This window comes from Mus pahari, chromosome 3, assembly GCF_900095145.1.
Source record: "Mus pahari chromosome 3, PAHARI_EIJ_v1.1, whole genome shotgun sequence".
In the NCBI taxonomy this organism is placed as follows: Eukaryota; Metazoa; Chordata; class Mammalia; order Rodentia; family Muridae; genus Mus; species Mus pahari.
The window spans coordinates 109,891,572-109,906,350 of record NC_034592.1 but is presented as its reverse complement, the minus strand read 5'-3'; the positions used below and the strand labels follow the sequence as shown (position 1 = coordinate 109,906,350).

Here is a 14,779-nt window from a genome sequence, read left to right as displayed (position 1 = left end):
CCCCCCCCAGTTTCTCTTGTAACCTCCAACAAATCTCTTCATGTCTATAACACGTGTTCACTTTGGTCGTTTTTTTATTCCTCTTGTATTTTACTTTACTTTGTTGCTGTGGTGATGTTCTGGGGATGGAATCCAGGGCTTTCCTGGTTGAGTGCTCTGTTATTCACTGTTTCCACAACACCATGAACATATCATTATATCAGTTTTGTTTGTTTGTTTGTTTGTTTTTGGTTTTTCGAGACAGGGTTTCTGTGTAACCTTGGCTGACCTGGAACTCACTTTGTAGACCAGGCTGGCCTCGAACTCAGAAATCCGCCTGCCTCTGCCTCCCGAGTGCTGGGATTAGAGGCGTGTGCCACCACGCCCGGCCATTATATTAGTTTTTATCTGTAATAAATATGAACATACTTCCTTAGACTGTCTTCCCTATTAAATTTTTAGTCTCAAAAGCAAGCATAAAATAATTTAAATCTTTGCAGCTCTAGTGCTTATCATAATACCCTGCACAGAGACATCTATAATCTGAGTGCAAGTAGTCCAGGCTAGCCCCCAAACTACTGTGAGGCAGAGAACAGGCTGGGTTCTTTGATCCCTCTGCTCTCCCCTCCCAAGAGCTGGGATTACAGCATGTACTATTGGTCAGTGTGCATCATCCATTTCCGATTGATGACAACATACCTGAAGTTGAGTAATTTATAGAAAGGGTATTCATTGATTTTATTTTGGAGTCTGAAAGCCCCCAATCGGGAAATCTATGCTTGGTCTCCAGTGGGAGGCTTCTGGTGTGGCACCATGGCAGAGTAAGGGCAATGCCAATAGCTGCCTGAAGGAAGGGGCATGTGTGAGGGTTACTTCAATTTATAATTACCTTCTCTCTTGGGAGCGAGTCAGGGTCCTGGAAAAATGACATTATTTCCTTTTTTAGGACAGGGCCTCTTACCTCATCGCCTTCTCGTGGGCCCTACCCCTTCAAGTGCCTCTCAACATTGCCTAACTGGTTCTAAGGTCCAGCATCAGAACTCTTGGAAGCCACACTCAAATCCTAACAGTTGATAATCACTGAACAGCCAGAGACTTGGCCTTGTCACCGAGAGCCTTGTGTGGTGGGCTAACAGAAAGGTCTTTCCACAGTGTTCCTACATCATCTATGTACCCCAGCTTGGCTTCTTATCAGGTCAAACCGCCAAATCTCAAGAGCACAATGTTTCAAAGCTAGAGTGCTAGAGACAGGCCCAAGAAAGCAGCTAAAAGATCAGTTTTGCTCCTATCTTCAGAAACTGATAACTTAGGTTTCTGTTAGTAAGTACTGCTTGGCAGCCAGGCATGGTGCACTCAGTGTGCCTGCCACCACCGGAGGAACAATAAGCTGTCACTTAATTCTTCATCCGTTTGTAGATTGCTTTGTAGAAAAGGAAGATGTGAGTTATTCAGTAACATGGGCTGTGCTGTAACCGAGACTTGAAAGTAGTACACCTGAGTCTCAAGCACAAGCTCCTTCCACCTCATTTTTAACACACTCACGCTTCCGCAGAGACAACTGGAGAGTATCTTGAGCCTTGCGGGGAGCATAACCCTTTAGGACCAATGTCAAATTTGCATCAAACATCTTTGAGGAAATGCTTGGGAAACTGCGAGAAGTGAAGGCTCTTGCTTTATAAGAGCACTTGAGACTCAGTAGTGGAAGTGAGGCAAGCCAGGCTTCAGCTTCGAATGGAAGGCACACTGGGTGCGCCATGCCTGGCTATCAGAGGGCAGATTTTAAACTCCAAAGCAAGTCCCTTCTTCCTTTCCCCTACTTGCTGAGTTAAAAGTAGGAAATGCCATCTATGTCTCATGATCCCTGCATTGCAATACTTGTCTTCTCAACAAAAACTGGGATTCATCTCTACATTTTATATCCTGTTCATTTCAAAGCTTCTTATGTACGTGATCTTGTCACTGTTCTGGGGGAAAGTTTTGCTCCATTTTAATTAGGGTTTCTATTGATGTGATGAAAAACTATGACCAAAAGCAAGTTGGGGAGGAAATGTTTTTTTTTTTTTTTTTTCCCCCCACTTAGTCATTAAAGCTAGTTATGGCTGGGATGGAGAGATGGCTCAGTGGTTAAGAGCACTGACTGCTTTTCCAGAAGACCCTGGCTAAATTCTCAGCACCCACATGGTAGCTCAGTCTGTAACTCAAGTTTTGGAGTATCCAACACTCTCACACAGACATACATACATGCCATAGATGCAAGGAAAGCAGTAATGCCATTGTAAAAGCAGTCATGGCAGGAACTTGAGCAGGGTGGGGTGCTTGCTTACTTTCTCTCCATGACTAAATCCATTCGCATTTTATCGTACCCAAGACCACTTGGCTGGGGTGGCACCACCCAGAGGGCTGGGCCTTCTCCCATCAATCATGAATTAAGAGCATTACAGCTGCTTATGAAGTCATTTTTTAAAAATTGATGTTCCCTCCTAAGATGACTCTGGCTTGTGTCAAGTTGTCATAAAGTTAGCCAGCACCCCTCCCCTTCCCCCCCAGCTCCCAGTTAATCTCCAGGAAATACCTTTACAGACTTAGGTATGTCTCAGTTGATTCCAAAGCCAATGCAGTTGATACTCAAGAATAACCATCAGTGACTTCAAGCTGAAGGAACCAATGCTTATTACTTTGGTAATAGTAGGTAAATGTGCTGAGAATGTCATCCATAGGCTCAGACATTTTAATACTTAGTCCCCAGTTGATGGCACTGTTTGGGTAGGTGTAGGAGTTGTGACCTTGCTGGAGGGAATAGATCAAGGGGCTTGTTTTGACATTTCAAGCCAACTGACATTCTCAGTTTATGCTGCTTCCTGTTTGTGGATTAAGCTGTAAACTAGATTTCCAGCTCCAGTCCTCATGCTATGCTTCCACACTATGACGATCACTGATCATTACCCCCTGCCCCGGGACACTAAGCTTAAATAAATCCTTTCTGTGAGTTGCCTTTGTCATGGTGTGGGTTTATATTTTTTCCCCTTCTTCAGGACAGCACTTCTTTCTCGGTGTAGTCTGGGCAGTCCTAGAACTCAAAGATCCACCTGTTCCTGCCTGTGCCACCACTGTCCAGCAGTGATGTTTTATTATGGTGATAGGAAAGTAACTAACACAGTGAGCGTTCTACGTTTTATAAATGAGACGATAAAGTGTAGAAAATGACACATTTGTTTATAACAACAGTTTATTGAAAAGTTTAAGCTGATTGTTGGGACTACTCAAAACAAAAGGATTCATTTCAAAATATTAGTGCTGAGAACATGGCTGGGTCACTGCCACGCCTCCCCCAAACCAAACCAACCAAAATAAAACCCCACAAAACAAAACACACATGCAGATTTTTATCTCAAATAAGAAACAGTTTATTTTGGAGTCACATAGTAATCATGGCCTGGGAACACAGACTCAAATCGTCCCAAAGTTCATGTTTCAACATGATATCAGTTTCATGAAGTTTTTATAGTAATAGATCAAAGAAAGCCATAAATCTTTTTTTTTTTTTTAAACCCCTCTGAGATAGGGTGTTATGGTATTGTTCTGGCTGGCTTGTAACTTGTAAAAGATCTGCCTGCTTCTGCCTCCTGAATGCTGGGATTAAATTCTTGGACCACCATGCCCAGCATTCATTTTTCCCTCCCAAAGGAGTCTTAAATTAGGTGTGATAACACACACCTTTACTTCCAGCATTCAAGGAGGTACAGGTGGCCAAATATCTGAATTTAAGGTTAACCTGGGCTACAGAGTGAGTTTTAGGATAACCAGGCTATACATAGAAACCCTGTCTAAAAAAGCCAACAAAACAAAACAAAACACCCAATATTCTCAGGAGAAGCTAAAAATATTATGATGGAAATTTCAAAAGAAGCTAATTATAATCTTCATGTCTCAGTTTGAGGGTTTCAAAATTTCAATGTACCCAGTAGCTAAGCTGTTGATGTGGCTAAGTAGTAAGGGAGCTAGCAGCAGAGTTTGAGGATTGGACACAATTATTACTAATAGATTAGCAAAGAAAGTAGTTTATTTCTATACAATTACACTTATAATCTTCAACAGTAGGGACAAAAATACTTTAAAAATTACATTTTGGGGGTGGGTGGTGAGTAGGCATGCACATGCTATGGTACACATAGGGCAGTCTGAGGACAACTCACAAAAGTCAGTTCTCATGTGGGTCATGAGGATCAAATTCAGGCCATCAGGCTTGGTGGCAAGTGCCTTTCCTGGCTGAACCATATCAAAATCTGCTCTTTAACAGTTTCCTCCAAGATTAAAACCTTCCATCAAAGGAGGCAGCTCATTCAGACTCAGGATGTTCACAGGGAGGTGAAACAACCCATCCAGTAGGGAAGGACGCTCAGTAATCATGAACCTTCGGAAGGAAACAACTCAAAAGAGCTTCAAGAAGTCCCTGAAACCAACAAAAAGATTCACTATACTCCTCCCTCCCCAACTGTGTAGATAAGTGGTAGACTGTTTGAAATACACTCTCAGACAAACCAAGCTGCCTAGAACAGCAGTCTTAGGACTCAGCAAAATCAGTTATGAAGTAGCAACAAAAATAAATTTATGGTTGGGAGTTCCTAAGACCATGAGAAATGTGTGTTTTTCAATGATCATGACCCACAGGTTGAAAACTGCTAGGCTAGAAGAATATCAGACAAGACATGTAGCTTACAAGAAGCAGGGACTTGGCAAGCTGCCTCGAAGATGCTCAGAACACAAAAATGCCTGGAAAAGACATTCTCTAAGCTATTGAGCTGACAACTTGTCCAACAGCATGCCCCAGGTTCCCAGCTTCTGTGAACTGTCACCCATACTGGAGTGGGATTTTGGTAATGCCATTTCTTCTCTGTAAATAAACCTATTAAAACTCTAATGTTCACCAACTCGGACTTTGGTGGTATCCTTACTTTGTTTGGTCTGTCATGTTCCCCATCTGGTTAGTAGACATTCATTCCCGTCTCTCCCCAGGAATAGAGTCACACAACACCATCCCAGAAAGTAGTTTCTTTAAATGGATTCGGCTTTAGATGAAGGTGCTATGGATACTATCAGAATGATACCCAAAGACTTACAGCATTAAATAAACTCACTGTTATTGCTTTCCTTGGTCATTGTGATGGTGACAAGAGGCAAACTAATGGAAGTGAGGTTTACTGTGGCTACATCTTGGCAGGGAAGGCAAGGTAGTGGGAACCACTATTGGCTGCAACAGGAATGTGAGGCTACTGGCTCATTTCTAAGCAGATTAGGAAGTGGACAGGACAGGAAGCAGAGCTGGGCTATAAATATTAAGGCTTGCTCCACCCCCTCAACCAGTACTTCCTCTAGGTAAGTCCTGCCTTCTAAACATTCCACAATTTCTCAAAACAGCACACCAGCTGAGGACCAACTGTTCAAACATTTGAACTTGTTGGGTGCATTTTACATCTCAACACTGGCTAAAGCAGAAGCAAAGTTCTATTGTAAGCAAAATGTCACCTGATAGCATCCTATGTTACTGGGGTAAGAGAGTTGGGTCCCATAATCATAATCAAACAGTTGCACAAAATAATGAAACAATTCAAGATATGAAAATAAAAAAGGACAGAATTTCCCAAGAAATGCTGAAAGGAAATGAACTTGGGAAGTCAAACCAACAGCTCAGAAGAAAGTATTCTGGACAGAGTAGACTGCGTGGAAAAGAGAATATGAGGATGCACAGACAAGGCAGAGGAATAAATCTAACAGTCAAGGAAAATGTTAAAGACAAAAAACCAAAACAGATTATATAGGAAATCTGAAATATCATAAAAAGACCAGTGGCCGAGCAGTAGTGGCGCACACCTTTAATCCCAGCACTCGGGAGGCAGAGGCAGGAGGATTTCTGAGTTCGAGGCCAGCCTGGTCTACAAAGTGAGTTCCAGGACAGCCAGGGCTATAAAACAAAAAACAAAAAACAACCCTAGAGTAGCCTTACGAAAATGATCTGAAAGGCTAGGGATGTGGCATGGTTGACAGAGACCCAGTCTGGCACCCATCAGGTCTTGGATTTGATACCCAGTAGCACTGCTATCTGCTTGGAGGTGAACTGAAGGTCATTCTAGTTACATAGAGGCTAGCCTTGGCTACATAAGCCCCTTAAAAGAGGGGGGGAAAAACCCCAAACAAATAGATTGTTTTATAAAACAAAAATTACTAGAAAATGAAAGTTTAAAAAAGTTAATGATATAGCTCTGGATTGTATATTTATAGATATTAATCTGTTAAAATTGTTCCATGCTTCTAAATTCTCTTTCTTAATGTCTTGTCTAGTCACAAAGGGTCTGAAGACTGCACCAATGAACCAGACTTCCAGTTGCATTCTTGTAAAATAACTAAGCTGAATCTCATGAAGTCAAAGGGATGAAGTTAACACTGCCCTTGGCCAGATGTCACCACACAGTCACCTAGTGGCATCTGTCTACCCTTAAACATAATCCAGAATCAAAAACCACTCTGTTTCTAAGGTCAAATTCACAATCCTTTAGTTTAGCATTCAGGGTTTGCTGGTCTACTCTCAGACTTTTNTNNGGGGGGGGGGGCAGTGCTAGGACACTGGTAATGACAGGCAGGCAGGCAGGCACTCTAAAGCTGCGTTTCTTTCTTCTTTTGTGTCTTTTTCTTTTCCCTTTTTTTTTTTTTTTGGATACAGGATCTATCTAGATTCACCTGCCTCTGCCTTCCAAGTGCTAGGATTATCCAACTGAAATCTTAATCCAGAAATTTATTGTTAAAACCTTAACTTTAGTTTAAAATTAAGATAAGCATGGCTTAATCACCACAAAACTTTTTAATGTCTGGAGCCAGGTAGATAGGTAAAACAACTTTTCAATTTTATGAAATTAAGTATTGAGATATGCTTTTAAAATTATTTATATATTAGATTTCAAATAGTGAGAAAAGAATAAAATTGTACTTCATATAGATCGAAGACATTAATTTCATTTTTTTTTGGCTTTTTGAGACAGGACTTCTCTGTATAGCTTCGCCTGTCCTGGAACTATATATCCAAGCTGGCCTTGAACTCAGAGATCCAACGGCCCTTGCTTCCTAAATGCTGGGATTAAAGGTGTGTGTTCCTCCACCCTGGCTCACGTTTACTTTTAATGAAGTTACTACAAAATTCTGTGTAGCTTATACTTTTACCTGATGTTAGTAGCTCAGGCAATCACACTCAAAGCTTAGACAGCACTAGTGATTCCTTTCCCCTCACTCCACACTTAATGAACAAGACAGATAATGCCTAATAACTTTCATAGATCCATCTGCTTTCCCCATCTCTACTGTTGTCTGAAACTTTCAACGGTGACTTCATCTTCCCGAAGTTGCAGACTTTTATTCCTTCCCACCTACCTTTTGCTTCCCTAGACTTCAGCCTATTGGCCTTCTGGAGGTACCCTTAAACTTCACAAACTGCCCCAACTTCTTCCCAGTGAGGGCTTAGCTCAGACACCACCTCAGGGGAGACTACTTGGAACCAAGTGCCGGTATTTTGTCTGGTTTTTTTTTTTTGTTCCACTTGGAGAACTACTTTACCCAGTTACCCTTTCATTTTGTGAAATTATTATAGGACATTATCCTTCTCTGTTTTAAAACTCAAGTTGTTCTTCCTCTCACCAGCAACAGTAGCCGAAGTCATGTTTTTCACTGCTACTGCTATCTTCTCTAGCACACAGAACAGGACTATAACATGGGCGCTCCAGCCCTGCCGAAGGAACACAGGGGCTGATTAGACAGGCCCATAGGCCTCCCGTGGCCACTCAGAAGCTTCAGCTTCCCTAGCACAGCCCCTCCCTTTGCTTCTTTCAGTGAACACACTGCCACCCCTCACGTACTGACAAACTTGAGTCACCTTCGACATCTCCTTTAGGCATTCTCACATCCAGTCAAGCATTCTCCAAATTCCTAACAAGCAGTTGTGATTTCCTTGATTCCTACTTGTGACTGCCTCAACCTGTGTAGTCAGTTTTCCAAACTATTGCTTCTCCATGCCTGGGGCATTTTACTGAATAGCTACCAGTCAAAAACACCAACTCACTGATTAAGGTGACATTCAAGGTCACTCAACCTCCACAGGTCCATTTCTGGGAATGATCGAAATCATCTCTCCAGTGCCTGCCTCTTAAACCTCTGTATTACTGTTCCCTTTGACAGGAAGGCCTTCACCAATTCCTGATTTTTATATAGCTTTTATGTAGCTATTTGATTCCTCTGCTATGTTAATGTGTGTGGCAGGGGAATATTCCTCTGAGATCACAATATATTCAGCTTTTCTGGCATAACCACTGATAATGTATACTTGTCTAGATGCTATAGCACAAGTAAGGCAATTAACTATTTACACAAAATATTATGGAAAGGAATAACAATTTAAAAAAATTCATAAGAGCTGGTGGTATTGGTACATACCTTTAATCCCAGCACTCTGTGAGTTTGAGCCCAGCCTGGTCTAGAGTGAATTCCGAGGCAGTTGGAGCTTCACACAGTGTGACCCTATCTCAACAGACAACCAAACCAAACCAAAAACCCCGGAAATAAAATATTAAATCAAAAGAAAAAAACATGAACTATGCTCTCCCCATACTGTTTACTTTACTAAGTCTATTTTTTTTTTTTGGGTGGGTGGGGGGCGTGTCGAGACAGGGTTTCTCTGTGTAGCCTTGGCTGTCCTGGAACTCACTCTGTAGACCACGCTGGCCTCGAACTCAGAAATCCGCCTGCCTCTGCCTCCCAAGCGCTGGGATTAAAGGCCTGCGCCACCACACCCAGCACTTTGTTACCTCTTAGTCACACTGGCTACAAACTTTCACTATATAAATAAGAAGGGCAAGAGTCCTTATCTGAGGACAGACATACTCACACAAATCAAATCAGTAAACAATTTGGATCTCATTTAAGCCATTTTGCTCCTAGGTTATTTTCCGTTGTGTCTCAGAATAGTCTCATTCCTACATACCTGACGCCAAAAGTTCCACGGGCATGTTAAATATATCAAAGTAGAACTTTGAAAATCGCATATGAAGTAAATTTATAAGGCCTTTTCACAAAACACCATCTCCCGATAAACTCTTGGTACATTAAAAGTAAAATACAACATCAGGCATGGTGGACGCGCCTTTAATCCCGGCAATTGAGAGGCAGAGACAGGCGGATTCTCTTGAGTTTGAGGCCACTCTGGTCTACAAAGCCAGTTCCAGGACAGGCAGGGCTGTTACAGAGAAAACTTGCCTCGAAAACAAAACAACAAAAATTCTGACAAGACAGGAGAAAAGTGTCACTATTACAACATTTTTTTTTTTAAAGCCACAGAAACATCCACGTCACACACGACCAGTTTACACCAGGTGAAGAGGACAGACATCCTTTGTTCCCGCACGGGCCCCACCACCAGCGACTCCGGGTACCTTCCAGGGCCACGGTAAGTTAAATCTTAGGTTCCCGGCTGCCCTTCCGCCCGCCGGGAATCTGCTAGAACACCCCACAATCAAGTCCAAGCTCCAAGCGTCCCGAAATGCCGGCACTTTTACGCGTCAAGCCGGGGGGCGGGGGGAGAACTCCGCACACGCACCCCTAACTCCCACACATCCCGCCCCACGACACGACGCGACGCGGCGCGAACACCCAGCCGCGCACATGGCCACCGCGGCGCTCACCCCGCTGCCGCGCAGGCGCCGGACGAGCCGGGACTTGCGGTCGCCCCGCGGATCATTCCGCCGCAGCCTTTGTGTGGCCGAACGCTAGAAATGGCTTATTTCCTTTCTCGCCGTTTAAAGTCAAAAGCAGACCCTCTCATCCCTTTCTCCCGCCGGGGACGGGGCTCGGGGAGGGCGGCGGCCGGCTCGCTCCCGGGGCCAGTGGGGCGGAAACGGGCGCGGGTTGGCGAGGCCGCCGCGGGCATGCTGGGAGGTTGGCCGCCGTGTCCCTCCGCGCCGACGGGGACTTTTCGGTGGGGATTTTGGGCGCCGAGCAGACGCGGCATTTTCGGAAAATAGCGCCCTGTGCAGCGAAGCGCTCTGTGTGTGGCGGGGCCGCGTCAGCCCTGCCGGCTCCGAGGCGCCGCGGTCCCCGCACCTCCTCCCGCTGCTCCCCCGCCGCCGCTCCCGAAGCTTTTCCAGGTCAGTGCGGGTCTGTGTAGGGCCCTGTTACCACCGGATGTGGAAGTTGATCTCTTCGCTGGTAAAAAATAATTCCACTTCCCCCGGAACCCAGATCATCCCCGCGATTTCCTGTTTATTGCATTAAGGCGCCGGGTTTCCGGGGCTCCTGGCCCCGCTTGTTTGGCGGGGGTCGGCGGGGTCGGCCTGGGTGTCCGTGCCTCCGCCGCCGCCGCCGCCGCCGCCGCGCTTTGTCCGCCCGGCGCTCGGCTTCTGGGAGGGGCGGCAGACATGGTGGCGGCCGCCGCCCCCTCCTCGGCCAGGCGCCGCGGCCTCCCGCGGGCCTCACGGGTCAGGTCTGCGGTGGGGTCGCCATGGCCGTGGGGGTCCGGGCCGGCGGGGCGGCCGGCGGGAGAGGCGGCGCTGTCCCCGCCCGCTCCTTTGTCTCGGCGGCCCGAGGGCCTGGCCTGGCCGGGCCGACGACAAGCGGGAGGGAAGGCCGGGCCGCGCTGCCCCGCTGGAGCCCACGGAGCCCTGGGCGCTCGGGTTTCGGTCGGCACAGCCGGGTCGGGGCAGGGTAGACGGGCCAGTCCCGAAGGGACGGAGCCTGCCATTCTCAGTGGCCGAGACTTTTGCTCCGGAGACTTCGCCACCGGAACCCACGCGAGCGCGGGTCCGGAAAGAAGCCGCGAGTTTCGTCGGTCGTGTCTTGCCTGGGCCCAGATCGATGTTGAGTGTGCTGTTGTGAACCTCTCCCACGGCGTTGAAGCCGCGTGCTTCCTGAAGTGTGCATCTCCAAAATGAAAGCGGGCCTACCTGCTGGGTTTTTTCCCTTGAAGCTTCTACTTTAAGCCCATTTCCACTGTGTCTAGCAGACACATTTGCAGGGAGCGAGACCACAGTACTTCTGAAAGAGAGCTTCATAACGTGGGAGTAATTTTTAAGAGTTCTGTCTGCAGACACTGGTTTGCTGTCTAATCAGGCAAGTTACTTTCTGAAATGTAATTTTTATCAGGGGGTAAAAAAAGAACGTTGGTGTGTTTTTTCTAGGGAAGTAGTGGCCTTCCCAGAATTGAAAACACACCGAATTTTGTATGCAGAGGATAGTCTTATCTCACAGAGATTCACCCAGATTAATTTAAATATAACTGATAGTTTTCTGGCTCTTAGGCCTTCAGACTCTGACTTTAAGTTTTAAGGGAACTGATGGCTCTTATCCCTTTATTCACTTTTCTTATTTTGTCAAAAATCAAGTTATGTGTTAACCCATGACTTAGGCAAGAGTCACATTGTTTTGCACTTTCGAAAGTCTTTTTTAATGCCTAGTTTAACAGAAAACAGATTCTTGAATCAATTTTTGCAGACAGTCTTGTGATATGCCACATAACCAGTGGAAAACACTGTATGTACATCATGCTTTTTTCTTTTTAAAAAACATGATATATCCCATCCTTATATTAAGCATGTTAAGTACAATCAGAAGATGTGGAAGACAAACTTAAAATATGAATGAGAAGAATGGCTTTTGTAGTTTTGGGGAGAGGGCTCTAACTTTTTAAAAGATGGGCATTTAGATGCTTAAGCATTACAGAGATTATAATTTACCACTAGTCTTGATATCTGGAAATAGTCCAAGTGACAAGACATTTAAAGTTCCAATTCATATGCTTAATGATGTACACGTATAATAAGCTTGTAAAGACCCGCGTGTAAGTATCTTTCCAAGGGGACACGTGCTTCAGACTTCAGTGGAAAGTGAGATGTTTGCTGAAACAAAATGCATATATAATTTGCATGTGTAAACCTTAGCCTCTTCCCTGACTCAGTCTGGGTTTCCTGGGTGTTGGTGATTAATCTGTAGTATTTCAGGATGAGTTTGGGGTTAACGGCTTTGGAAGGGAGCTGAGTTTCCAGTGGTTTCCTCCGACCCTAGTCTGATTCTGTCAGTTTTCTCCACTGTGTTATCAACAGGAAGCATCTGGCCATTCTTCATGTAATTGTCAGACAGTGCCAGGTGCATTTGAATGTTTGCCATTATTCATATAAAAATTGTATCTTAATTTTAACCTGATTTTTATTCCCATCCCCCCAGCATTTTAAAAACCCGTGGTATCTCTATCTCTTTAGGTATAGGTGAGGCAAACTCTACAAAATCAAAAATTGTCGCGTGAAATTTTGTCAGAAATTAATTTTGGGGGGCTGGTGAGATGGCTCAGATGGTAAGAGCACCCGCTCTTCCACAGGTGCAGAGTTCAAATCCCAGCAACCACATGGTGGCTCACAACCATCCTTAACAAGATCTGACTTCCTCTTCTGGAGTGTCTGAAGACAGCTGTAGTGTACTTACATATAATAAATAAATCTTAAAAAAAAATTTTTTTTTTTGTTTTTGCGTGAGCTCAGGTTTCTTGCAAGTTGTCTTGTTAGTAAATGCACTGATAATGTCCAATCCTTATCTCATTGGATATCTTAGAGACTCATGTCAAGTCAAGTTCTTGGACATCTAGGAACTTGTTTACGGATTGACAAATATGACAATTTGACATTGTATACATGTCATATAGTGTACAGGTTAAGGTTGTCAGTATTTCTGTCTCATAAATTTTATGTGTTGGGACCCATTCACTTTCTCTGCTCTAGTTTATAAATGTATAATTGCAGTCTTAATATGAGTGTGGGTAGCTTTCCAGTGACTCTGACTTTTCAAATAAAAATTACATTTCTGTAACATTAGTATTTCAACTTCAGGTCAGTTGTAATTAGCATTTTACTTGTCTGAGGAGGAGTGTTCCTTCATCCCTGTAAAAGATAAATCCAGTGTTAGAAGTTAGAATTAGAACCTATTTCCTCAGCTCTTTAGTGTTGTCCACAAAGATTAGTGCATCTTTATTTGACTGTGGATGCTTATAACAGTAGAGGTGTAGGCAGAAGGTAAGTTCTTCTCCAAAGACAAGTCTTGATTTATCCTGATATAAACAATGTTGAAGAATACCAGTTGAAGCTTTTCCGATCACAGGAACTGATACTGAATCCTGTGTGCCTTGGATGTCTCATTTGTACAGTAGGGATAATTACATGAGCTCTCCCATATAAAGTGGTTACAATGATGCCTTAGAGCAGCGATTCCCAACCTTTCTAATGCTGCCACTTTTTAATACAGTTCCTCATGTTTTGTTGACCCCTAACCATAAAATTATTCCATTGCTGCTTCGTAATTAATTTTGCAACTATCATGAATTGTAAATATCTGTCTCAGGTAGTCTTAGGTAATCCCTGTGAAAGTGATGTTTGACCCCCACCCCAAGGGATCACAACCTGTAGGTTGAGAACTGCTGCCTTAGGTCATTAATAGATAGTAAATTTTACTTTTTTTTTTTTTTCCTTAATCTCAATTTAGCTCCAATTTTCCCCAAATTCACTGTGTAGTCCAGGCTGATTTTGAACTTGGAGTAATTCCCTTGCTTCAGCTTAAAGGCTAGGCTTATAGGCATGAGCCACCATGCCCAACCTAGTACACAGTTATTATGGGGTCTCAGCCCCACTATTGAGAACCCTTGTAGTCAATAATCTTGGAATTTGTGTGTGTGTGCATGCATATGCATGTACTTATACATAACATATATATGCAAATTAATGTTATATAACCTTTGGAAGGAGTTCATTGTAGTGTCTTTAAAACATATCGATCTTATCTGGAAATTATTCAAGTTTTTAGGTTAAGTGGAATATACTAAGTGTCCTCCTGTCAGTTCTGGTAAGATTTTTGTGTGTTTATTTATTTTGTGTGAGTGCAAGAGGACCCTGGCACTTTAACTAGAGGTTAAAGGACATTTTGGGAGCTGGTTTCTTCTTCACTATGTGGGACCAATGATCAAACTCAGACCAGGCCAGGCTTGGTTGCAAAGATCTTTGTTCTGGGGCTGGAGAGATACATGCTTTGTTCAGAGCACTCAAGTTGAGTTCTCAGCTCCCTTGTCAGACAGCTCACAATTGCTTATAATTTTAGTTCTAGGGTGTGTGACACCACTCCTGCACACTTGTGGCATATAGACAGGGCATCCTGTTCCTGTGCATTACACACATTAAGAATACCCTTTACCTCTTGAGCCAACTCACCAGCAACTGAATCCTTTTTTTTTTTTTAAATTATGCTAAATCCACTGATACTGTACTTATACAATGTATCTTTTTCTAGAAGAATTTTGAGTGTCTATTAAAGTTAGGTGTTTAAAATTTCATTACACTAGAGAGGTGAGCTACTACTAGTCTGGTAATATACTATAGTAGTGATTCTTTAAAAGAAGTGAGTGGGGGGTTACCATGGTACCCCTTTCTAATATAGCCCCCTCCTTCTTGGTAGATGGGGTGAAGTGGTTAAGACCATAAAATTGCAATATTGTACACTAGACTTAGGTCATTTCTTTCATGATGAAAACTATTTGCTGGGTGTGGTGGCATATGCCCTTAATCCCAATATTGGGGAGGCAGAGATCTCAAGTTCAGGGACAGCCTGGTCTACAGAGCAAAGAAACCTTGTCTCACCTTCCAGATAAAAACCCCAAGAATCAAAAAAGCAAAGTATTGGATGTGTAGTTTCCTAAATGCTGTTGTCTCCCTTGTGTCTATGGCACTTTTTTTTTTTT

General features: G+C 43.8%; 1 protein-coding gene across 5 annotated transcripts in view; it reads left to right on the top strand.

Moving 5' to 3' along the window:
- The first annotated feature begins 9,925 nt into the window (after positions 1–9,925).
- The window catches only part of Gabpb1 (GA binding protein transcription factor subunit beta 1), a 48,646-nt gene continuing 43,792 nt past the window's right edge, over positions 9,926–14,779 (top strand). For all 5 annotated transcript variants that reach the window (XM_029536253.1, XM_021193083.2, XM_021193082.2 and 2 more), the window contains exon 1: positions 9,926–10,157. The gene's annotated coding sequence lies outside the window, so the exon portion shown is untranslated. The remainder of the gene's footprint in view (positions 10,158–14,779) is intronic.